The sequence below is a fragment of the Anomaloglossus baeobatrachus genome, chromosome 1, assembly GCF_048569485.1.
Source record: "Anomaloglossus baeobatrachus isolate aAnoBae1 chromosome 1, aAnoBae1.hap1, whole genome shotgun sequence".
Classification (NCBI taxonomy): Eukaryota; Metazoa; Chordata; class Amphibia; order Anura; family Aromobatidae; genus Anomaloglossus; species Anomaloglossus baeobatrachus.
Genome location: NC_134353.1, coordinates 543107181 through 543131660, shown reverse-complemented (window position 1 = coordinate 543131660; position 24480 = coordinate 543107181). Strand labels below are relative to the sequence as shown.

The window sequence follows — 24480 nt, the reverse complement described above, 5'->3', positions numbered from 1 at the left end:
TCTTAAGATAAATTGGAAGAACATAACAAAGGCTTATCTTACCCTCTAATTTCAATAAATGATTAGCTTACCCTCTAATCTTAATTGGACCGAGCAATTATTTATGATGTGTGCAACACGCTGGCTCAGTTGTTAGCACTGTTGCTTTGGGGTTCTGGGTTTAAATCCCACAAAGGACATCAACTGTAAGAAATCTGTATGTTCTCCATGGGTTTTCTCCCATACTCCAGAGACATATTGGTAGGGAATTTAGATAGTGAGCACCCATGAGGACATGAACTGTCATATAAGCTTTCCATTCATGATAGAAATTTTGGAAAATTTCCATTAAATTTGTTTTAATACCACGCAGTTTAGGAAAAGTAGCTATAAAAACCTAATTTTTATACCAAATACTAAATACTAAACCAAATACAGTTTATGTCTAAAAAAACTATAGCTTACAAAATCCACAATTTTGAAAGTTAAGGACCAATAGTTAGTTTACGGCGAGATGGTGTGCCTGACCACGTGTGGCCAAAACCAGGCCCATTATTGGCAGCCAATTGCTGCACAATTTTGATTCACAATAATGTGACTATTGGCCCATGAGATGGCAGAGCCTTTGCCACACTGCCGACACAACTTGGCCATACCCTTATAATCTGTTCATGCAGCAACTAAGAATAGCTAAATTAAACCAATCCCATGATGTGTATTGGAGAACTATGAAGCCATTTAATCTGGGTGAATCCAGTTCAGCTTAATCACACTAAATCCATTCATCCAGTAAGGCATGAAAATGAGACACAATTTCTCCTCTTTTAGTATAGACTCTAAAAAAAGCGTGTTTAATAATCACCTGAAAATTGCATTTAACTACTGTTCTCACTTGACCCACGCTTTGTTCGATAGTATAGTGGACATTGTGCTGCCAACAATAAAAAAGTATCAAGGCAAAACCGGATCAGATTTGTTGTACATTTAAAGATGCATTCTCGCATTTAGAGTGATTACTAAAAAGAAAGAGTTATTTTTTTCCTTTACTGGTAAAGACCTTCTTTTTCTCTTTTTAAGCTATGACTTCTCTTTTCCCCATCAATGAATGGCTTTGCAATAGTCATATTTGAGACAAGCTATCATAATTAAGATGCTTCAAGCTTTTACTGCAGAGCAAAAGACTGAGCCGTGTGGAAGAGGTTTCTATCTGCTGTAGATCAAATTACAGCAGCACATGAAGCCCCACCCTGTCTCTTCAGCAGAGTCTAATACATCTCAGAACGTTTTTTTCCATAGTGTAGATGAGTCCTGAATTCTAACCACCTCACAGAAAGCAGATCATCCAGTTTTCTTCCCCATCCCCCAAGCTTAGACCTTTCTTCTCAGCTAAAGGAAACACTGCTCTGCTGAATACTTCTGGCACATGTTCCAGAGGCAGTAGATAAAGCTTCACAGAGCTTTATTAGAAGCAGCCATTTTATATGCAGATCTTCAACACAACATGGCTTCAGACCATTCCAGCCTTATCAGGACACAGCACACTGCTCATGCAGAAATGACTAGTACAAGTGAACTCATTGTGGAAAAAGAAGACGTACTGCGGCATGTTCCCAGAAAGAGAAGCAGTTTAACCATGTCTAGGAAAACAATGTTATAAACTCAAGATTGCTAGGTTCCTCTACATTCTCCTTTAGAAGCATAGAAAAAGACCTACAAAACTAGATCTAAATTAAGGAAACAAGTGAGAATTATAAGGGCTAACCTGAAAAGAAAACAGGTCAGGTCCATATCCTTCAGCTCACATGGGAAATATTATCTTTTCGCAGAGTCCTCTGGCTGCTGGATTCCAAAGTCTAAATGACCTTTGTTAATCACTAAGCAGTCTGTCTGCAATAGCAAACACTGCCAACAGACACACCCTTCAACAGAAAGCCTTCAAGTGGCCTTTTAAAAAGTAGGTTCTCAGAAAATCTGAACATGCAAGCTAAGGAAAAAAAGAATTGCCTTCAGAAGAACTTTAAATTAACTACATATCTACCTTACATGGTCAGGATACATTTATGGCACGTATAAAGAAATACTGAATCTTACTAATTGGAATATGTGGCAATAAAACTGCAAAGTGTATAAAATACACATGAAACAACAAAAACTCAACTCTGGTCTAGTCAAGGAAGATATTGTCTGAACTTTTGTTCTTGACCTCGTTCTACACCACCTTACTCATTAAAATAATTTTCTGCAAGATAGCACATGAGGTCTACAGAAGAATTCTTCTAGTCCACATAACACACTACAACATCTTTAGAAATAAGTCCATATAGGGTGGTGAGCTAATAGAGACCAAGTGTAAACTGACATATTGTCAATGACGTTGAACATAGAATGCCATGGACTTGGTGGCATATAATATTGATTAACTCTTACAAATGGTTCTCTACAAATAGTCATGAGCTTGTTAGATAAGTTTCCAACCTGTCCTAGCTCAATGTTTCTCAAGGATACATTCCAACCTAGTGTTCTAGGTCAATAGTTCTCAACAAAACGTTCCAGTCAAGTGTTTTAGGTCAATGTTTCTAAAAGAAACTTTTCAACCTTGTGTTTTATATCAATGTTTCTTATGGAAACATTTCAACTTAGTGTTCTAGATCAGGGCTCCCCAACTCCAGTCCTTAAGGCCCACCAACAGTGAATATTTTCAGGATTTGCTTAATATTGCACAGATGATAAATTAATCACCCGCACAGGTGATGATTCCAGCACCTGTGCAATGCTAAGGAAATCCTGAAAACATGAACTGTTGGTGGGCCTTGAGGACTGGAGCTGGGGAATTATTCTAGATCACCGTTTTTCAAAGAAACGTTCCAGCCTTGTGTTCTAGATAAATGTTTGTCAAGGAAATGTTCCAACCTTGTATTCCAGATCAGTGTTCCTCAAAACTTGGAAGACGAGAACCCCCAATTAAAAGCAGATCATACTTCCCCACTTCCCCCAAGGTTATGATTATACAATGGTGTCTATTAACAGAAATCATGAGGACACGGAACAATGTCCCGATCAAAGACATTCCATATAGAACATGTCTCACAGGTTCTGCAAAATTTCAATATCTAATTTTTCAAGTATTTACATCTTCAATTCATCAAATTTATTACTACAAGACATATGTACTGGATCAAAGAACATTTTCATACACAGTTTTCTAAAAAGTGGTACATAGAAACAATAATCATAAACTATAAATAAAGCACTGACTTATAATATCACCAGTTTTTGTCATAGCAAATGATGCAATAATGGCTTCTGTCCTCTAACTGCTACAACACCACACATTGCAATATTGTACATACATCTTCAGGTTCTTTTAAAAGGTTATTCCCATCTCGAAGAATCTATCTCAATATGTAGTTGGTGTGATGATTATAATATTAGCCAATACCTCCAAATAGAAATGTAGTCTAGTTCTTCTGAGTCACTATGTCGCTTATCTCATGTTCAGAGCATTGAATGACCTTAGGTATCCATGGTTAAGACCATGAGCAACTAACTAACTGTGACTATATGTGTGGTCGTAACCATGGACACCTTAGGTCCTGCAATGCCCTGAACATGAGGTAAGTGACATAGTGAATCAGGAGAACTATACATTTCTAATTGGAGGTATTTGCTAATATTATTATTATACCTACTACATAATGGGATAGGATCTTGGAAATGGGAATATCCTTTTAAGTATATAGACAAAAATAATTGTTTCTTGGATAAGGCTGGAAAGAGCCACCCTGGTTCATAAAAGGGCACTTAATAACCTTCATTATTACCTAGGACAATGAACAGCAATACGTTCACTATTTGAGGTCCTCAAATACTCATTGAATGTTTTATGATGCTGTCCAGGTATGATCTTGTGACCAGAGACTGTAGTTTAGCTGCATTAAACTTAGGGAATTTAATCAGCTTCTGTCTAGGACTTTGGATTTGTTGCTTTTTCCTCCTCTATAGCTACAATGAAGCTCTTTAAAGATTGTTTCTATGTAAAAGCACAAATTCACCAAGAATTTATTCTATCTTAAGCCTACAGAAAGAAAGGCAAATATAGGAACTAGAAGCACCTAAATTATTACAAGGGTTATTCAGCGGGTAAAGCTTTCGAATTGAAGGGTATAGGGTGGTTTAAGAAAATAAAAGAAGATACCTCAATGATTCAAAGACAATCCTATCCCAAAACGTCTTGGTCCCATCTTGATAGAAAATGAATGCTTGTAAATGGCACTCAGCTCATCACTGTCCGCAACAGGGCCATATCAATCATTGATTTGCTGAGCTAAATTTTGTAGTATTTTAAGTGTGTACATGAGGGACCAAGAAGTAGGGCATAGCGGGTATCTGCACAGTGTCAGAATTAGAGCAGCATGGAAGTAATGAGTTGAGTATGGCTTCTTTTATCCTTTTAAACCACTTTGAGATGTTTGTCAAAATGAATTCCCTGCTGGACTATCCCTTTTACTGAGAATAAGAATAAAAAAAAACTGTGAACAATTTAAACTTTTGCAATTTACGTAAGATCACATAATAGATTTTTACATTATTGTTACAAGTTTAAGTAACGTTAAAATATTTAATGAAGGATTAAATATACTGATGAGCAAAATAGTAACACTGTTTTGAACTTTTGACTTTTAGGCTCAGCCTGAGACTACCTTCATTTTAAAGTCAATTACTGTATCTTGGCTATCACATATGTAAATTTGACTTACACCTATTTAGAATATTATTAGTTATGCACATTCTTGTCATGTCACTGCATTGTTACTGTTTTGCTTTTTGCTTTAAATTTTAAAACTTGGTTAGTATTTTGTAAATCCATCTTTGGCTTTCAACACTGCCTGAATCCTTCTGGGAATGTGCTCGATTAAATTCAAGCATGTCTCGATTGAAATCTGATTCCAGGTCTCTTCTACATGTTCCCAATTTTGCAGCATACTGGTCAACTCACTAGGGTATGTATACAGCTTTTTATTCAACTCTACTCATGAATGTACGATTGGTTTGAGGTCTGGGGACTGTGAAGGCCAATCCAGCACCTCTACTTCCTTGTTATTGAACCATTTCTTCGCCAATCTCGACGTATGCTTCGGGATGTTGTCTTGCTAGAACACTACGTCATTCTTTTCATACCCATAGTACTAGAGTGTAGAAAGTAGGATAGTCACATACAGCATTGAGACCACAATCAATCCTGGTACAATCATCCAATACTTTTTGCTGTGAAGCAACCCAATATCATCTGGCTTCCTGCAACAAACTTGACAGTTCCTTTAATTTCTCGATCTGTTAGCCCCTTTTTCTATTGTTTCTTCCAGACCCATTTGCATCCATCAGAGCCTAGTCTATTTACTATTGACTTTCATCTCATCACTCCAAATCACTAGTTTCCAATCTTCTACTGTCCACTTTTCATACTTTTTTGCAAACTCGAGCTGATGCTTTTTATGACGATATTGAAGTCGAGGCATCTTTACATTTTTTTGGGCTACCATTCCAGACTTGTGTAACTTGCTTTGCACAGTACTTGCATGGATGTCTGTGATCTCACTATTATGAACCATACAAGCCACCTCCACTGCCGTGTTTTTTGCACCAGAACTGATAGATCTTGTGAAGAGCACTTGTTGACTTCAGTATTTTGCCTGGATGTCCACTTCTTTGCACTTAAATGGATGGACGGACTTAATTTGGTATTCTTCCAAGTGTCATGGCATTCGCATGATGAAGTTTGGGAATTTTCTTGGCAGAAAGACCGCTATCGATGAGCTGGAGAATGCTGTTTCTCTTTTTTTGGGAAATCTTCTTCATGGCTGCTCCTCATTTCTACCAGTGACCTTTCGCTTGGGAATCAACGAAATAACACACTGAGCGATTAAGGAATTTAAGCACAGGTTGTAATTTGTAGTATACAGGAAAAAAAAGATTTTTCAAACACCAGGAGCAAAACAGTAATAATGCAGTAACATGACAAGAATCTGCATAACTAATCTTTTGCTAAATATTTTCATGTCAAATTTTGGTATGATATAGCCAAGATGATGGTCTATAAAATGAAAGTAGTTTCACACTCAAAGATGTACTTGATGATGAGATATGGAGCCTCAAATTCAAACGTTTGAAACATTGATACCCTTTTGCTGCTCAGTGTATATTGCTGTCAAATCTTTAAATTGGTTTATATTTAAATTGTTAAACTTATAGTGGCTTCAAAATTGCATTAGCTTGACATTTTCAGAACTACTGCAGCAGCTTTTTCCTAGAAAGAAACTAAAAAGATACAGATGTAGGCCACAAGGAGGGACAGGAGATAAAAATGAGCATGCCTATCTGAGCCCCACACGTCATTAGCATACCTAACAGTCAGGTTTTATAAAGTTATATTCGGGTTCAGCAAGGGGAGTCAGAGTACAAGGTACACCTTCATAGAATGCAGCCCAGGAGCTGCAGAAGGTGACACTTTTGGTTTCATAGTGGAAAAACTGGTGACAGGTTCCCTTTAACATGTTTAATGGCTTTTGCTGTGCTAATTGTTTAATTACAGTTTCTGCATCATGATACCCTTGTTTGACATGGTATAACTAAATGAGTAGTGTTATTATTAAGAAATGCTTTATCGGTATTAATTACAGTGTTCTAGGTGCAGTAGAGAGGGAGTCCCAAAGATCAAGCAAGGAAAGAATGGCCCCCCTTACATGTCATAGATCTTTTGGAGAAGAGCCCAGCACAGATTTTTGCCACCTTATAGCATTGGACCAAGTAGAACTGTCCACTTCTATCTTCAGGATGCTTCTTGAAATTTGTATGAACTTGGTTACTAAACTTCATTATGCAACACAAAGTTTAGAAAACAATAAGTGAATATAAAAAACGAATATACACTACTCAAAAAAAGATAGGGATATTTGGCTTTCGGGTGAAATTTATGGAAAACTTCAAAAGTTCACGCTACAGTGATATTTTGACATGAAAGTAGGACATTTAAGTAGAAGCATATAGTGGTAATTTCCTCATCTCAAACAAATTATTGAAAACAAAAGCCAACAGCAGTGGTGCATATTCCCCTCAAAATGTCAATGTCTCAATAAGTTGTTGCCTTAAGCATCGATTATAGCTTGACAAAGACATCTCATACTGTTCACAAGTGGAGTTATTTTCTGCTGAGGCATGGCATCCCACTCTGCTTGAAAGGCGGCTCTTAGATCTTTGTGAGTCTGGTGTATAGAGTTAGGATCCTATACATGGCAACTCAGCTGATCCCATAGGTTTTCTATGGGATTCAGGTCTGGAGAAAATGCAGGCCACTCCATTTGAGGTACCTCAGTCTCCAGCAGACACTCCCTAATGATGCGACCTCGATGAGCTGAAGCACTGTCATCTATGATGATGAAATTAGGCCTATATTGTTCATGCAGAGGCACAATGACTGAATTAATGATGTTACTCAAGTAGTAGGGGCTTCTCACTGTAATGTTCAGAATCCGTATGGCAGTTTTTGTACTGACTATACACTCCTGCCTACACTGTAACACAACCACCAAAGGCTCATCTGGTGAGAAGAGTGGCTGATGCATAGGCCCTTCTTGACATCTCCAACATCATTGGTGGCCATCATTTCTGCTCAGCATGAATCGACTTTTATCAGTAAACAGCACTGAAGCCCAATGGTTCCCTGTCCAGCGTAGATGCTTCCTGGCCCATGGAAGACGATGACACCTGTGCCTAGTGGTGTGGTCAGGTGCCATGGAAGGTCATCTATCACGGAGACCACGGTGATGTAAACAGTTTTGAATGTTCTGAAGTGACACTTGGATGCCTTTCACCTCCCTAAAATGCACCTGGAGTTGCATGGAATTCATCATCCAGTTCCAAAGGGTATTGTTCACAATAAAGCAATCAGTGTGGGATGTGGCCAAAGGACATCCACTTCTATGCCTTTATGTGACTCTTCATGTCTCTTTGTATCTCTTTTGCAACCTGCTGATGACACTCTAAACTCAGTGGCCACTTACATCTGAAACCATCCTTCTCGAAACCTCGCAATGGCGAGGAACTGTTCATTAATTGTTAAGTGTTGTCTTGGTTTCCTGTTGTCGAAATGTGAACTGCATGATGAGGAGGACTGTTTAAATACCAATTTTAATTGAACTCCAACATTTATTAGGAGATTCATGGATCAAATATCTGTTATGAATTTAACCTTTAAGCTCCTTGTTAAAGAATAGCAAGTTGTGGAAAAAGTCCTACAACATTGAACAGTTGGACATGTGCATTCAAAAGTTTAGAGAAGGTCACATTAAGTTCACCTGAAAAGGTTACAGTACATTTTAAGATCATCCTGAAATTTCACCTGAAAGTCAAATATTCCTAACTTATTGTGAGCAGTGTATGTTTCAAAGTTGACAAAATGCAGAAGAATTCTGTTAGAAAAAAAGGAACTCTTCTCTTAGGACATATCCTGCCTCCACAACACAACATGCCTCCAGTTGCAATGGTCTTGGGTTACAATATTTACAACATACAATGGTCTTTCCTGGGCCATAGTAACTGAAAGCCATTCAACAGACAAAGTAACCAAAACTACTAATTTGCAGCAGATATGATGCGTTCAGTGCATCAATTATTGGTGCAGTGCAGCCAATTACTGCCCTGCCAACTGTCTAGTAGCACCTCTCTTATCTACGATGCACCTATTTCTCACTTTTATTAGATATGTGATATTACCTAACAGATAATTTTTTTATCTTATTTTTGGTTAACTTTTGTCAGTCTTCTAATCCAATTAATTTTTACTTGAGTTATATAGTCAACTTACAATTGTCATCCCAGAACAAAAATTATAGCTTGGAGGGATTGAGGGCAGTTATACTGAATTCTGATCTATAAAAGTTACACCATCCTTTGGTTCCCAATTCTAGAATGAACCCCTTTTTGCTAATTTGGTGGATTTGGTTAAATGCTGAATCACCCCAAATATAGGTCTTAAACCATTGACTACAGAAGAAATTATACAGATATAATTTTCTGAACTAGTCTTGAACATCCAAGTAAACTGTTTGACTGGCCTTTATACCACTTAATGACAAGTTAAACCATTTTGTGACTGAACTTACAACTTTTCAGTTCATCTATGAAAAAATTAGTCACCTCAAAGGTATACTCTGTGAATACAATAAGTTCTTTGTACAAATATTACAAAGCTGAGTAAAGCACTATATTATTTAAAAAAAAAATAAAAATAAAAAATGACATAACAGTTTTAAAAAATGACCGAACAAGGTTATTTTTATTTCAATCATTCAAGGCCGAAATCAAAAGACATCGTCAAAGTGTTTGTTACAGGTATTGGGGTTGCAGAAACTGTCAAGGATGGCTATGCTACTTAAGTTTCTGTAATCTTCATAGAAGTTAATATTATTCACTTCTACAGGAAAGGCCCATCACCTGGGTCCGACACTTCTAAGCTCTTATTTCCATCTTAGTCATTAACAAACAGTTTACTCCTTGGTTAAATACAAAGACAAAGAATTATTGGTGGTGCCAATAAAACAAAATCAAGAACAATGCATCTTACTTTTTACATCGTTATCATTAAAATGTTGTCCACTCTTTTTTTTCTAAAAAAAACCCCAAAAACAAATAGGCGCAGTGCAATCTAAAAATAAAAAGAACATATATACAGCTACTGATCCTCACCGCATCATCATACCACTGACCAGGTCAACCACCAGTCTCCTCACTTCTTCTGGAGCAGAAAAGGAAGAGACCGGCAGAAGACCCAGGTAGTGTCATAGACGAGCACTGGGGGATCAGTAGGTGAGTATATTATCCTTTACAGATGCTTTAGAACTGCAAACAGACTTACAAGTTAAATATAAATGATATGCCATACTCAGGATAATTACTTTATACTAGGTAAATTATTAACTTTAACTTGGAATGTCCAATTATGGTTCTGAATCCTTCTTGTGATGACTTTGTTGGCATCACAAGTATATAAAAAGAGCATAATCTAACAGGTAAAACACATATTTAAAGTGGGTTATGGTGTTTACACAATTTCCCTTCCCCAGATGCACTGATTTGCATATGGCTTCTAAGGTACATATATCATGACTGGTGTTACGGGGGGCTGTCTGATAATAACCGAAAGGAGTATCAGACAGTCAGGGTCCACCGTGCAAAGACTTTGCTGCAGACTATGGCAGAGTGCAATACCTCTGTTAACTCACAGAAGGATATAATAAGAAAGTAAAGCAATTCCTCCCTTACTTGGAGGGTGTGTGGAATGATCTCTGTTAATAATCACAGGTACAAAGGCAATGTGTGCGAAATGGCACCTACCTAGGTCCGCTCTTCTAGTGGTGCAAAAGAGACGAACAGCAGCGTAAGCCGCACAAAGCTCCTACCTGCGTTCGCTCCACTAGTGTGCGAGGACACGAACCACTAGATATGGCACCTGCCTAGGTCCGCTCTTCTAGTGGTGCAAAAGAGACGAACAGCAGCGTAAGCCGCACAAAGCTCCTACCTCTGTTCGCTCCCCTAGTGTGCGAGGATACGAACAACTGCCAGACGCAGTATAAGGAACGTTACCCTAGCGGCAACGTCCACCTACGAGTACAATCACAAGGCCCAGCCAGACCATGTGCCTCAGGCACCTGCCTATGTCCGCTCCCCTAAGAGGTAAGGATACGGACAGCAGCCGAAGCTGTAAGGTATAAGAACGCTACCCTGCCGGTAGCGCTCACCTAGCATAGACAGAGGAATGCCTAGAGGAACGCGCACAGAGCGTCTACTCATATGCATGAACCAAGAGGACTGAGCACCATGCGGCGTGTGTCAGGGTCTTATATAGACTCTGTGCCTCATCCAAGATGGAGGACACCAGAGCCAATCCGCTTCCAGAACGACAGGAGTGACGTCATGCTGGCCTATCACCGAGCAAGACGTCACAAGCACATGACCAGCGACCAATCGGCATAGAAGGTGTCAGAGACATGTGACCTCGTGTCAGCGATGATGTCACCCGCACATGTGCAATGGCTCCAAGATTGGACTTAGTCTCCGGCGCTCGCACATGTGCAGTAGCAAGAAATCTGGACTTAGTCTCCAGCGCTCGCACATGTGCAGTAGCAAGAAATCTGGACTTAGTCTCCAGCGCTCGCACATGTGCAGTAGCAAGAAATCTGGACTTAGTCTCCAGCGCTCGCACATGTGCAGTAGCAAGAAATCTGGACATAGTCTCCAGTGCTCGCAGCAACCGTAACAACTGGCTCATAGGATCCCTATCAAAGGGTACAGGTGCCTATAGTGCTATATGTAAAAACATGCTGAAGGGTTCTTTTTTAGTATATATTATTGTACCTGACCATTACATAAGTTTAAAGTCAATTTAGCAGCAATAAGAAGGGAAATAAATATCTGGAAACACACACTCTTTTATATAAAGTTGGAACAATTAGAACAACAGTTTGTAAACAGTAAAAGTACAATCAATAGAATTAAGTCACTGAAAATCTCTCCTACATTAGACTCTTTTAAGTCTTCACATAAAGGTCCACTAAGGTGAACATGCCTGTAACAAAGGATGTGGGTTTTGTATTGCAAATGGCTTGTTATAACTGGTTTCCTCGACCTACAGGATTGATGGTAAACCTTTTCAATATGTTGTAAGAGATAACAAAAAAATACTGAAGACTAACAAAACAGTAAGTATCATCCAGTTGAACAATTGTTTTGATTTATTGGACATAAGTAGAAACCATGAAAAACCATAGGACGTGGCACAAGTAGAGAATCCAATTTGCCTAGACTGCTGTAGCGAAGATGTAAGAGAGAGCAAATACATTTTCCACAGTATTTCTAATTTATTATTGCCTTAGCCAAACAAAGATGTCCCTATTTATATGCAAGAGGGCTTCCGAGACTGCTGAACATTACGTGCTGTCACAATTTTGGAAAGCCACATCAACATACCAGCTGCGGTCACAACATGTGAACCTTCGTTAAAGCACCACTCCAACATTTTGTGGTACTTTGTGGTACAACAAGCATTAAGTCCCTCATACTTACCAGCCACTTCACCTCTTATCAGTGTAGCTCCGGTAGGTCTCCAGCAGTTTGTGACCTGCCGGATTTCTCCAGTGTCTGCTGGGCAATCCGGTAGTCACAACTGAATGTAAGTCTATGAGTGCCAGAACAAGGCACTCATCAAGGCTTTCACACACTTACATTGAGAGCTTGGGACCATTACTTCTCACTTCCAGTCAGAAATTGCAGTCACAAGATGTGCTGGAGAGGCCCCAGGCAGAGCTGACAACCTTGGCTGGTCAGTATAATAGTAGACTCAGGCACCTTATGTTAGTGGCACCACTCCAGTGCTGAAATCGATAACATTACTAGAGTGGTGCTTTAATGTTCTGAACCCATTTATGAAAAAAAGAAATCAGAACTATTTGTTACCATTGTAAATGAAGAACACAATCAACAATGCACAATAAACAATTTCTTTATTTCTGATGAAGTTGAGCATTAATGCATTATATTAAATAGATTCATGGAAACGTACTGATCTGTTCTTCAGGTGCAAACAAAAACCTTAAGCAGATCTAACCATCCTGTTAAAGATACAGAATATTACTGGATAATTCAGATATAAAGCTATGAAATATACTTTCTGCTTCCATTCATCTCTACTTTTAGGATCTTTGCTTATTATCATTCCTCTGTATCTGTAGAGGGCAAAAACATCCTGAACAAATTCAATCCTGTTCACATAACTGATGAGTTTGTTACAAAATATTACTCCAAAGACATACTAATAGGGAATTCAGATTGTGAGCCTCAATAGTGATAGATATGATGTCTGTAAAGTGCTTTGGAATTAATGGTGCTGGATAAGTAATCCAAAGGAATACATTGTAAGTAGGAGCTGATATGGTCTGTCCATACACTTTCAATAGCTTTCATACCTGTCGGATGAACGGATACCTAACTAACCTCCAAACGCATTTCACTCCCACTCCCAGTTCCCTGAAAACAAAAGGATGAGAGTTGAACTTCAATATGCCCAATCATTCGTTCCCCAACATCATCTGTGGTGTACAGTCTGAGGACACCTATACATAAACGACTGTCACCGTGTCTAACGTATTTGGGCACCCTTTTACTCAGTAACTACCCCCTCACATGTTTCTTGCAAGAGAGCCTCAAGATGAATATTTCTTTTCAATGACAGTAAGACTATGTGCCCACGGGAGCTTGTTTCTGCGGATTTTGCCTCAGAAAACCTGCGGATTTTTCTGGATTTTCCAGATAAATCCGCAGGTTTTAGCATGTACAGTCACTCCACATGTTATCCTATGGGACATGGCGAGTGCTGTGTCCACGCTGCGGAAAGTGCGGCTGCCGAACATGCTGTGGATGTAGGCATCCATATGTATAATTGCATGTCAATTATTCATGAGGAATTACCTGCGGATGTCCCGGCCCTCCGCTATGGAGATAAGAGGCCGGGACGTCCGCAGGTAAGCCGCATGAATGTCCGCATGTTTCCCGCAGCTATTCCGCTGGAATCTCGCAGCTAAAAATAGCTGCGGACCCCGGCGGGCAGCAGCGGGAAACATGCGCTCGTACCTGCGGATACATCCACAGGTATGAGCGCCCGTGGGCACATAGCCTTAGAAGAGATTTCACAAAATTATAAACTATTTAAATAAAGAATACTAGAAAGCTGCACTTATAATAATATTATTATGTAAGTGATAAGGCTTTATATAGATAGAACATTGTACAATCTCTTCCATCAACAGAAAAATAGCAATTGATCACCTGTCAGAGATCCCTTATCTATCTACATTTCATAGAAAATATATTGCCAAGAACAAGAAGGAGTATGCTTGCATGTAGGAAGCCATAAGGTGGCCATCCACATTAGATGGAAAGGAAGGATTTTTACCTAATCAATTGTCCATCGGGTAAAAACTTAAAAATGAACAATTGTTTCAGCCAACCAATTAAAGACTGTCATTGTTTGAATCAAGTTTGCCATGTTTCTATCTTCTTTTGCACAAATATTTGTTAATTCCTAAACAAACGTTTGACAAAATATTCCCAAAAAGTTCGATTCTATGTTGCCGAGTGTCACTCATTATATATGGCCTGGTTAAATGGCTGTAACTGGCAATATACAGTATATCACATAAGTGAGTACATCCCTCCCAGCTTTGTAAATATTTTATTATATCTTTTCATGAGACAACAATGAAGATATGACACTTTGATACAATGTAAAGTAGTCAGTGTACAACAGTGTAAATTTGGTGCCCTCTAAATACCTCAACACAGCCATTAATGTCTAAACCACTGGCAACAAAAAAGAGAACACCCTTAAGTGAATAGCCAAATTCAGCCCAAATAGTCATTTTTCCTCCCCGATGTCATGTGACTCATTAGTTTTACAAGGTTTCAGGTGTGACTGTAGAGCAGGGGTGGTAAATTTAGTGTTATTGCTCACACACTCTCTCATACTGGTCACTGGAAGTTCAACATGGCACCTCATGGCAAACAGTTCTCAGGAGATCTAAAAAAAGAATTGTTGCTCTACATAAAGATGGCTATAGGAAGATTGCCAACGCCCTGAAACTGAGTTACAGCATGGTGGCCAAGACCATACAGTAGTTTAACAAGACAGGTTCCACGCAGAACAGGCCTCGCCATGGTCGACCGAAGAACTTGAGTGCTTGTGCCCAGCATCATATCCAGAGGTTGTCTATTCGAAGTAAACGTATGAATGCTGTCAACATTGCTGCAGAGGCTAAAGGTGTGGGGAGTCAGTTTGCCAGTGCTCACAACATCTGCTTCAAACTACATCAAATCGGTCTGCATGGCTGTCATGCCAGAAAGAAGCTTCTTCTAATGATGATGCACAAGAAAGCCCACAAGCAGTTTGCTGAAGACAAGCAGACTAAGTGTGATGCTAATCACTACTTACAGGTAGTACAAATGATAGAGTAGTCAGGAAAACCGGGATCTGGTGATAGGATGACACGTATGGACACAGGGAGTACATAGAGGTGTAGTCAGGTCACGATCCGAGAGTCAGAATTCCGGGAAGGCACGTATTGGATTCAGGGAGAAAACTGAGACGTAGTCAAGTAACGGTTTGATGTCAAAAGCCAGGAGGTCACGACAGGAATAAGGAGCAGGCAGAGAGGAGTCAAATAACAGTCTGGGGTCAGGAAACAAAGATCAGAGCCCAGGCAGGAACATAGGCCTACAGCACAACAACAGAACCAGAATGTTCAAATGGCAAGGATCTGGGAGAGCATGCTCACTAAAGAAGCAGATCAATTATATAGAAGATGGAACACCTGAGCAATCAGCACCTGCCAGAACCAGCATGGAAACCTGAACTTTCAATCAATCTACCAGCCAGAAGCCCAGGAAAACACATCAAAGCATCTGCTAGTGTGCAAGATGCTCTGCAAAGAGGAATCGTGACACTAAGGACATGGATTACTGGAACCATGTCCTTTAATCTAATGAGACCAAGATAAACTTATTTGGTTCAGATGGCGTCAAGAGTCTGTGGCAGCAACCAGGGGAGGAGTACAAAGACAAGTGTGTCCTGCCTAGAGTCAAGTATGGTACTGTTATGGTTTGGGGCTGCATGAGTGCTCTTCATTGAGGGAACCATGAATGCCAACATGTACTATGACTTAATAAAGCAGAGTATGATCCCTCCCTTCAGAAACTGGGGTGTAGGGCCGAATTCCAACATGATAACGACCCCAAACACACTTCCAAGATGGCCACTGCCTTGATAAAGAAACTGAGGATAAAGGTGCTGGAGTGACCAAGCATGCCGCCAGACCTAACCCTTTTTCAGTATCTATAGGGTATCCTCAAATTGAAGGTGGAGGAGCACAAGGTCTTCTTCCACTAGCTCTGTGATGTCATCATGGAGGTGTGAAAGAGAAATCCAGTGGCAATTTTGAAGCTCAAGTGAACTCCATGCCCAAAGTAGTGAAAATAATAATGGCTACACAAAATATTGACACTCTGGGCACAATTTGGCCATTTTAACTTAGGAGTGTATTCACATTTGTGATATACAGTAGACAAAAATGTATGGTATGTTGCTAGTATAATTGTTCAATCACTAATATACAGCAGTAACATGCAGTAACATACTAATGGTTAGATGATGGCTTAAGGTAGCCAAACACATTAAATAGAAGTTGATGGCAGAACAATGGTTGAATGTGCAATCGTTTAGTGAATGAGTGAATGAATAATGAACGTCTCCATACACTGTTTAGTCCATAATGTCAGTTGCAGTTATTTCAACAGGCCATATATGTTTAACAACAATCTTTCTAGAACATTATTAGAATACTCTGAAAACATGCTTTCAGGATAAAGATTATCAAACTTTTTTCCCGTCAGTCAGCTAAGGTGATCATTTGTTGTTACATTTCACCAAATTAACAATCATTTTGGTCAAAGTCATCTGTTTTGATCAACTTTAGACTAATGCGTATGGATACCTTAGGACCCAAAAATTTTTTAATCTTACTATCGTACCAATAATTGGAGCACCACTCCAGTGGTTTTTTTTTTATGGCACCGCTGGAGTGATACTTTAAATGTAAGCCCCCTGCCCCCTGTCTAATACTTACCTTCCAGCGGCTTCACCTTCTTTCACCGCTCCATCGGTCTCTGCCAATTTATGACCAGCCAACACGCTCCAGTGGTTCATGGAGCGCGTCGGAGGTCACAACTCAATACTTCTCTATGGGAACATAATTCTGGCCTTATTCTGGCTCTCAGAGATGCATTGAGAACTTGTGAAGAAGCTTTTGACTTCTGGCCAGTCAGAAGTTACTGTCACAAGATGGCGCCGTGGGACCAGAGCGGCATCAGTAAATGGTGAACACATGATTATATGACAGGAGGCAGGGGACTTACATTTAAAGCGCCACTCCACCACTGAAAAAAAAAATGCTAGAGTGGTTCTTTAAAACTTAGTTGACTTCTTTCCTGAAGATGTGTCATTGGTCATCTAAAAGGATCATATGAGGTTACATTTTGCACAATAAATATTTGTTAAGGCATATAATATCCAGTTTCAGCAATTTTAGTCAAATTTGTATAGGTACCTTTACACGTTGTTATTTTACAGCACATAAAAGTTCAAAAGTTCAATATAGATGTCTGTCAAGAAAATGCCACTTTTCATGGAGTATACACTGTAATAAGTCAACTTTATTCCTCATTCATTGAATATTTTACTTCTATGTCAAAGATTAAACAGGGAGATAGGCTCCATCATCACACTCATGCATCATATGAAAACTTCAAGAATAATTTGAAGACCAAGAAACACTTTTAATGTGAAAGGGATTCACTATACTGTTATAACGTACATTATATTGATTGTATTGGAGACTAAAACAACATAAAGATTGGCCATTTTATAAGCTAAGCCAACCCTTATGAGTAAAATCAAGAATGCTTTTTACCATACTACATTGGGTGATGACACAAATTTTGGGCAGATGGAGTATATGTGGAAACTAACATTCATATTCTCTAACGTGGACTCCTAGGTTACAAAAGGCAGATACTCTCTTGAGTTTCCTCATCTGCTGGTCAGTATGAAGTCAGGTCATCAGCAGCGTCCTTTGCTCTGGAGAACCTGTTCTATCCTTTATTATGGCGCATTCAGACATCAGTTTTTAAACTACCCAATGTGGCCTATGGGGTTGTTCACTTGTCCATGATTTTTTTGCGGACTGTATGGTGTGCAGAAAAACATGGAACGTGTCGAATTTTGATATGAGTGACAGATCAAATTTGCAAATGTAAGTCAATGGGTCTTTTAGAAAATTGGACCCATACGTGTACTGTCTGCTTTTCACTGACTGATCGGAGAAGCTTGAGAAACCTCCTTCAGTTTTTTTGCAAACAAGAAAACCCAATGAAACTCTATTCATAAAAACTGACCAAACTTTGATCAAAATCTGATCCAAAATGAACAAAAATTGGTCATTTTTTGTATTCAAGAAATATCAATGATTTCGAAATAAGGCTTTATGCAAAGCCATTGAATTAAAGGGGTTTTGCTTAGGATAGGTCATGAATGTCTAATGGTACAACACCTAGCACCCCTGGCGATCAGCTGTGCCGGCGGTGGCAGCAAGAACCCAGAAATGCTCAGTTCCTGAGGTTGCCTTGTGAACCGATAGTGGCTGGGTGCTGCACATCCGCCTCCTATTGATGTGAATGGGAGGCGGACGTGCAGTACCTGGCCGCGGCCGCTATCAACAGACTGAGCAGATTTGGACCTGAGCATTTCCAGCTGCCATCACCAGCACCGAAAGCAGCTCACCCGCGGGGTTGTCGTGTGTCGGACCCCAGCCGATGAAACATTGATGAAATATGGATACGCCATCAATGCAAAAGTAGTGGAAAAGCTCTTTAAATGGGCAATGTTTGATATTGAATTTCCCTTGTAGTGGCGCTGGAGAGCACTTTTGCTGCTAGGCTTTCTCAGAATACAGCTGATAGCTGAGGTTAATGGGTGCAGAAACGTTACTATCCGTTAATTGTCAAGGTGCTCCACTGACAAGAGGAGATTGTACAAAGTGGAGAAATCCTTTAAGAGCAGATATTATGGATGACCATAGGTTTCCACAATACCTTTCCAATGCTCAATTGTCCAAACTCTAAGGCCACTTCTTGTGGCGATAAGAGCTAATGGCACAAAAAGTTGTCCAAAATGGATAACTACTTTAACTTTGCCTGTGTGGGATCATTGGTTCCATTTGCAGAATAGAAAAACCTTGGGTTTAATGAAAATACATTCAATGAGCGTTACAGGCCTCATGTTTGATACGGTTGCAGTATATTACACCTCAGATTTGTCTCCTCTGGTTCATGTATCACTTTTCCTCAGTAGTCTATGTAAATACTTCAATTCCCAAATATATTCATATAAATCATTAAAAATTCATCAAATTCAACTCTGGAGAACATGCAATTTTTTTTAAGACTCGCGCTGCCATGTTTTATTTGGTTGCAAGGCTCCATGTTAGGTTAGCCTACTTTTGCCAGACTTGTCCTCCATTTTCTGGTAGAACTTCAGCATGACTCAGGTTGCCTCCCTCAGACCATGACTTCCTACAGCAACTATAAAATCCACTTCCTCTAAAAAAAACCATTATGTGACCTTCTTTAAATGAACATTGAGAGCAGAAATGCTGAAGGAAGCTGCCTACTGGAAGGTTCTCCTGAAAAAACAACATGCCATTAGCTGAACACTGCATTTCTAGGTTACCTCAGATTTTTATGAGACAGTTTTTACCTCAGACAGTTATGAGAAGATGGAGACCAGAAGGAGCTCCACAGTGAGCATGGTGGAACAGCCTTGTGCTGTAAAGTCTGGACAGAAACCAGACTGCTAATGGAGGACAGGGAAGGCTAGGAAGCTCTTCAGCTTCTGGGCTCTCAGAGAGTGTCTGAGGAGAGGACTTTATGAGAGAACAGCAGGTTTAGCAGCTTCCTTTCTCCTTCAGGCAGGTTCTCCAAACTGAACAACAACCTCTTCCCTCCCTCATAGGCAAGAGATTTCAAGCCAGGATCCAACCTTCCATGTCAACACTGCTCATGAGGGAGGGGGTGTCAGGAGACCTCTTTATATGCATGGGGAGGGGTTGGGGGACAATCCAAACCATGCAGCTGAGAAAGAGGTCACTCTGTCATGTTGGCCACCTAGCCAACCCCCCGTTGTGTCTGTCACCAGCTTCCTCCACATATAGTCACAAGTGCAAGCAAACATCACCTTCTCACTCCATAAGTTCATTTTAATCTCCTCCACATGGGGGTGGTTGGGTAAAGGAGGGGGTCAATTAATGAATTCATTAATTAGCCGCCCTTCTTCTCCTCCTCCTCCTTCCACCACCACCACCACTACCACCACCTCCTTTCTTCTCCAGACAGCACACCATAGAGGCTTCCCACCCCTCTCCAGCCACCCCCAAACCGCAGATCCTAAGGATCTCCTGCTAGACATTACAGATATTAGGAGGACACACACAATAGCAATTAGGAGAAGATGACTGGCATGGCACTTACAGAGCTCTCTGGACGGGGCTGCTCCAGCCTCTTGTTGTCCTGCTCCCTCAGATAATAGCTAGGTGGAGAGATGGTGGCTCTCCTCTTCTTGCAGCTACTCTCAGCAATGGAGGATTGCCATCTTCCTTGCTTTATTTCTCCTCCTCTCTCCTTCACTGGCTGCTGCTGCTTCTCTGCAGCTGCAGATGACCTGAAAGATCCGTCTCTCTCACTGAGTGTGTATGTGCGTATGTGTCTCTGCCTCTCTCTGAATAATGAGCAACCAGAAGGGAGAGGGAGAGTGAGAGAAGACAATCTCTACCACACAAAACGCCAGAGCACCAGGGGGTGCACAAAGTCTTTCTAACAGCAAGCAACGTGGAGACATGTCTCCTATCTCTGCTAGAAATATTCAGCAGAGCAGGGCTGAGATGAAAGGACTAAGCTTGGGGGAAGGGTGGAGGAGAAAAAAACTTTTCTTTCTGCTTTTCTGTGAAGTGCTTAGAATGCAGGAGACATCTGCACCATGGAAAAAAGGAACACTTTCAGATGTAATGGACTGTGCTGAAGAAACATGGGGTGGGACTTCAGTCACTGCTGTAATGTGACCTTCCATACAGTCCTGAAATGAGAGCTATCTGGAGCACTGGCAGCTAGCTTTTATATTGATGAGTGGAAAAGGGTTGATGTAGCTGAGGTCAAAGAATGCAGCAATGCTCAGCCTTTCTTCTAGCTGAAGGATACTGTTCTCTAACCTTGCAATCTGAAATGCTCTAGTCTAATGAACGTGCCACCATTTAGCATGGTTATGGAGAGCATATGATTATGAGGGTGACAATGGTCTTCTGATACCTCCTAATCTCACCCAATATTCTTAAAATTCTAGAGAATTTTCCACCATCTCATATTATTCTGCAGAAGATATAATGAGGAGTCTAATCTCTAGTCTAATGAACGGGCCACCATTTAGCATGGTTATGGAGAGAATATGATTATGAGGATGACAATGGTCTTCTGATACCTCCTAATCTCACCCAATATTCTTAAAATTCTAGAGAATTTTCCACCATCTCATATTATTCTGCAGAAGATATAATGAGGAGTCTAATCTCTAGTCTAATGAACGGGCCACCATTTAGCATGGTTATGGAGAGAATATGATTATGAGGATGACAATGGTCTTCTGATACCTTCTAATCTCACCCGATATTCTTAAAATTCTAGAGAATTTTCCACCATCTCATATTATTCTGCAGAAGATATAATGAGGAGTCTAATCTCTAGTCTAATGAACGTGCCACCATTTAGCATGGTTATGGAGAGAATATGATTATGAGGATAACAATGGTCTTCTGATACCTCCTAATCTCAGCCAATATTCTTAAAATTCTAGAGAATTTTCCACCATCTCATATTATTCTGCAAAAGATATGAGGAGTCTAATCTCTAGTCTAATGAACGGGCCACCATTTAGCATGGTTATGGAGAGAATATGATTATGAGGATGACAATGGTCTTCTGATACCTCCTAATCTCACCCAATATTCTTAAAATTCTAGAGAATTTTCCACCATCTCATATTATTCTGCAGAAGATATAATGAGGAGTCTAATCTCTAGTCTAATGAACGTGCCACCATTTAGCATGGCTATGGAGAGAATATGATTATGAGGATGACAATGGTCTTCTGATACCTCCTAATCTCACCCAATATTCTAAAAATTCTAGAGAATTTTCCACCATCTCATATTATTCTGCAGAAGATATAATGAGGAGTCTAATCTCTAGTCTAATGAACGTGCCACCATTTAGCATAGTTATGGAGAGCATATGATTATGAGGATAACAATGGTCTTCTGATACCTCCTAATCTCACCCAATATTCTTAAAATTCTAGAGAATTTTCCACCATCTCATATTATTCTGCAGAAGATATAATGAGGAGTCTAATCTCTAGTCTAATGAACGGGCCACCATTTAGCATGGTTATGGAGAAAATATGATTATGAGGATGACAATGGTCTTCTGATACCTCCTAATCTCACCCAATATTCTTAAAATTCTAGAGAATTTTCCACCATCTCATATTATTCTGCAGAAGATATGAGGAGTCTAATCTCTAGTCTAATGAACGGGCCAGCATTTAGCATGGTTATGGAGAGAATATGATTATGAGGATGACAATGGTCTTCTGATACCTCCTAATCTCACCCAATATTCTTAAAATTCTAGAGAATTTTCCACCATCTCATATTATTCTGCAGAAGATATAATGAGGAGTCTAATCTCTAGTCTAATGAACGGGCCACCATTTAGCATGGTTATGGAGAGAATATGATTATGAGGATGACAATGGTCTTCTGATACCTCCTAATCTCACCCAATATTCTTAAAATTCTAGAGAATTTTCCACCATCTCATATTATTCTGCAGAAGATATAATGAGGAGTCTAATCTCTAGTCTAATGAACGGGCCACCATTTAGCATGGTTATGGAGAGAATATGATTATGAGGATGACAATGGTCTTCTGATACCTTCTAATCTCACCCAATATTCTTAAAATTCTAGAGAATTTTCCACCATCTCATATTATTCTGCAGAAGATATAATGAGGAGTCTAATCTCTAGTCTAATGAACGGGCCACCATTTAGCATGGTTATGGAGAGAATATGATTATGAGGATGACAATGGTCTTCTGATACCTCCTAATCTCACCCAATATTCTTAAAATTCTAGAGAATTTTCCACCATCTCATATTATTCTGCAGAAGATATAATGAGGAGTCTAATCTCTAGTCTAATGAACGTGCCACCATTTAGCATGGTTATGGAGAGAATATGATTATGAGGATAACAATGGTCTTCTGATACCTCCTAATCTCAGCCAATATTCTTAAAATTCTAGAGAATTTTCCACCATCTCATATTATTCTGCAAAAGATATGAGGAGTCTAATCTCTAGTCTAATGAACGGGCCACCATTTAGCATGGTTATGGAGAGAATATGATTATGAGGATGACAATGGTCTTCTGATACCTCCTAATCTCACCCAATATTCTTAAAATTCTAGAGAATTTTCCACCATCTCATATTATTCTGCAGAAGATATAATGAGGAGTCTAATCTCTAGTCTAATGAACGTGCCACCATTTAGCATGGCTATGGAGAGAATATGATTATGAGGATGACAATGGTCTTCTGATACCTCCTAATCTCACCCAATATTCTTAAAATTCTAGAGAATTTTCCACCATCTCATATTATTCTGCAGAAGATATAATGAGGAGTCTAATCTCTAGTCTAATGAACGTGCCACCATTTAGCATAGTTATGGAGAGCATATGATTATGAGGATAACAATGGTCTTCTGATACCTCCTAATCTCACCCAATATTCTTAAAATTCTAGAGAATTTTCCACCATCTAATATTATTCTGCAGAAGATATAATGAGGAGTCTAATCTCTAGTCTAATGAACGTGCCACCATTTAGCATGGTTATGGAGAGAATATGATTATGAGGATGACAATGGTCTTCTGATACCTCCTAATCTCACCCAATATTCTTAAAATTCTAGAGAATTTTCCACCATCTCATATTATTCTGCAGAAGATATAATGAGGAGTCTAATCTCTAGTCTAATGAACGGGCCACCATTTAGCATGGTTATGGAGAGAATATGATTATGAGGATAACAATGGTCTTCTGATACCTCCCAATCTCACCCAATATTCTTAAAATTCTAGAGAATTTTCCACCATCTCATATTATTCTGCAGAAGATATAAAGAGGAGTCTAATCTCTAGTCTAATGAACGTGCCACCATTTAGCATGGTTATGGAGAGAATATGATTATGAGGATGACAATGGTCTTCTGATACCTCCTAATCTCACTCAATATTCTTAAAATTCTAGAGAATTTTCCACCATCTCATATTATTCTGCAGAAGATATAATTAGGAGTCTAATCTCTAGTCTAATGAACATGCCACCATTTAGCATGGTTATGGAGAGCATATGATTATGAGGATGACAATGGTCTTCTGATACCTCCTAATCTCACCCAATATTCTTAAAATTCTAGAGAATTTTCCACCATCTCATATTATTCTGCAGAAGATATAATTAGGAGTCTAATCTCTAGTCTAATAAACATGCCACCATTTAGCATGGTTATGGAGAGAATATGATTATGAGGATGACAATGGTCTTCTGATACCTCCTAATCTCACCCAATATTCTTAAAATTCTAGAGAATTTTCCACCATCTCATATTATTCTGCAGAAGATATAATTAGGAGTCTAATCTCTAGTCTAATGAACATGCCACCATT

The 24480-nt window shown here is 39.5% G+C and overlaps 1 protein-coding gene across 2 annotated transcripts in view; it reads right to left on the bottom strand.

Moving 5' to 3' along the window:
• ZNF462 (zinc finger protein 462) overlaps positions 1-20423 on the bottom strand; it is a 137953-nt gene extending 117530 nt beyond the window's left edge. For both annotated transcript variants that reach the window (XM_075316664.1, XM_075316676.1), the window contains exon 1: positions 20164-20423. The gene's annotated coding sequence lies outside the window, so the exon portion shown is untranslated. The remainder of the gene's footprint in view (positions 1-20163) is intronic.
• Positions 20424-24480: the final 4057 nt, after the last annotated feature.